This window comes from Rhagoletis pomonella, unplaced genomic scaffold, assembly GCF_013731165.1.
Source record: "Rhagoletis pomonella isolate Grant_MI unplaced genomic scaffold, Rhpom_1.0 Rhpom_scaffold_00001, whole genome shotgun sequence".
Classification (NCBI taxonomy): domain Eukaryota; kingdom Metazoa; phylum Arthropoda; class Insecta; order Diptera; family Tephritidae; genus Rhagoletis; species Rhagoletis pomonella.
The window spans coordinates 22,615,659-22,618,490 of record NW_023458555.1 but is presented as its reverse complement, the minus strand read 5'-3'; the positions used below and the strand labels follow the sequence as shown (position 1 = coordinate 22,618,490).

Below are 2,832 nucleotides of genomic sequence, written 5' to 3'. Positions count from 1 at the left end.
AGAAACATTGTTGCTGGACGAGTTGCAAATGTCCATAATAACGAAGTTAATTAAGAAGTGACTAACGAAAAAGCTAATCAGACATGGATGATGGTATCCAAAATCGTCAAGCGATAGATTTACGTTCTTGGTTTCTATCAAATAGTTAAATACTATACGTGAATTTTCGATGCATGCTTAACCGCTGTAAATGTTTATAACAAATTTTCATAAACATCTTAGCAAAGTCATGCACCAACGTTTTGGCATTTGATTTTCCAACACGCTGGCACCACTGCCGTGTTTGACAGTTAGAAAGTAAATGACAGTTCTCCGTGCCGTGGTCGTGAATTTGCGATTTTTTTCTTGTGTGTTTGATATTTTTATTTGTGCCGCAAATCGCCTTTGTCTGTCTGTCTGCGCTGATTGTGTGCTAGTTTAACCAGCGCCAGTTGGAATTTATTGTATAAAATTCGTTTGCGATATTTAAATAAAGGCGACTGCAAAAACCAGTGCGAAATTCAGCCAAACAAACTGACGGACGTTGTGAGTGAAGATGTCAAAAACCAGCGTTGGCGATAAAATTGTAAGTTTTGTTTTTATACGTTTAGTGATAATTTGTTTATTTTGCAAAGGTTTTTGTTTTCTGTATTGATTTGCTTTGTTTTGTATTGGTCAATCCACAAAATTCCAATCAAAAGGATGCCCTGTCCATCGGCGCTGTCAAGTTAAATGGAAGCTGCGACCGGCAAATTGTTGTAGTTGCTTTTTTATGAAGATTAACCATAATTTAAACGTTGAAGTAGACGCAAAAGCTTCAACTATTTCACGCTTATTACTCAGCATTATTTGACGATATGTGCAATGTACATATGTGCTTTTCGCGTACAAGAAATATTCACCCCATCAGCTGATGCTACAAGCTAATTTGCATCAAGTTTTGCCGGCAGCCGGTTAATGCCGGCAAAATTCAAAAGTCGACAGAGAAAAACCGGCAAAGTACGAAACCTTCCTCAGAATTATTTACATAGCTGCAAAACAGCAGCAGCAGCAGTAGCAACAAAAGCCTGAGCATTAACAAAAGCGTCAGGAGTAGCAGCAGCAGCAGCAGCAAAAAAACACTACAAATAAGGTGCAATACACAAGCCGACATGGTTGTACATACATACGTATTATGTTGGCCGGCACACTGTCGGGGCAACTAAATAACCTCTCCGGCTAGTTGCAAAATAAAAAGATTATCTACAAATAATAGCGAATGTAACGTAAAAATTCTGGCAAAGTGTTGTATTAAATCGACATCGTCACACGAGGTGTCACAAACCGCTTGTCGGGCTGAACCACCCACTGCTTGCCCACCCACAACTACATATGTAATACATTGGTCAAAATATTGCGCGTCTTTGAATGCGCGAGCAATTTATGTCCCATGTACATATCTATCTGTATACAAATGCATGTAAGAAGCTTTTCCACTGTTTGTTTGGCAGAGAAGGGTATATATTTTTTGTTTATTGTTTTGATCTTTCATTTATAACAAGCTAAAGCAATATAACCGAAATTATTAATTAGAAAACTTTAAAAAAGAATACAAAAACTTTTGCATTATTAAAATTTAACGAATTTTTCAAAATAGCACGAGAACTCAACATTCCAAACTAATGCTCCAACTTCCAACAGCGTTTTTCTAATATTAACATAGTACATATTTATACTGTTACTCGTTTTTAATCGCCCAAATAAAATCCTTTTGCAATTAAAACGTAGATAAGCGATGAAAATATACATACATATATGTATATCGTCGTTTAAAGTACAAAACCGCGTATCAACAAAATGCAAAACCGCTTATCAAGATAATGCAAAACCGCGTATGTGAGGTTGCATAAATTATTTTCTAGAGAGTAAAAACACTCATATTTCAAAATGGTCCTCTTTTTTTTATAAAGAAATCGCATTTCTGGCTAGTATATTTCAGGACGAATGGGTAAGGATTGAGCCAAGAGCTTAAGTGAACAAATCTAACTGTCAGTTACGCGGTTTTGCAAACGACTATACGCGGTTTTGTACTTTAAACGGCGATATGTACTATTAAAGTATCTAAATGCTACATGAAAATTGGTCGAAACCAAGTTCAATGCCGTGCGGATGACGGAAAATGCATTCAGTCTTCTGCCAGCGTTAGCGATGCCAACAAGTGCGGCCAGCATAAAGAGACAAATAATTTTAAAGTACCTTTAAGGTACTTGTAAAGAGGCGCTATTTCTTCTCCATTGGCCGTCCGAAAATGAGTCAAAAACACATTTGAATAAAATTAAAAATTTATTAAGTTAAAAAAAGTAAAAAAAAAAAAATTGTTAACCATGTCGATGTGCGAATTGGAATCATTGCTGTATCGGAAAAGGAATGTGGTATATGCATTTGTGCGGCATCGACTGATGCTCATCTGTAAACAGTCGGTAAGGAGCGGGAGTGAAAAGCAAAACGACTAACTACGCATCCATAAAAGTTTTTCATATTTAAAACGATTAAAAAATAGTACTATAGTGCTTGCAATCATTTAGCGTAAGCGTGCTCTTCAAGCATTTCGGAAATGCGCCAATTATCAGCGTTGATGTGGTTGAACTTGAAAATTTTGGCAGGCAATCTAAGCTAAATTAGCAAAAACAAGAATAAATTGCAAACAAAAACGAAAACCAAAAAATAGTTTGCACGAGCGGAAGTAAAAAAATCAACAAAAATATACTTTAACACCCACACTATTTTTAAATTATTCTCAAGTTTTCTAATTGTAAACTTTAATTGCTATTTATCTGATGTTCTTCTTTTAACATTTTTAGTTGATACGCGTGC

At 35.8% G+C, this 2,832-nt stretch overlaps 1 protein-coding gene across 2 annotated transcripts in view; it reads right to left on the bottom strand.

Moving 5' to 3' along the window:
• The window catches only part of LOC118741292 (nuclear protein localization protein 4 homolog), a 223,629-nt gene that overhangs the window by 217,961 nt on the left and 2,836 nt on the right, over nt 1-2,832 (bottom strand). The gene's annotated exons all lie outside the window — the stretch shown is intronic.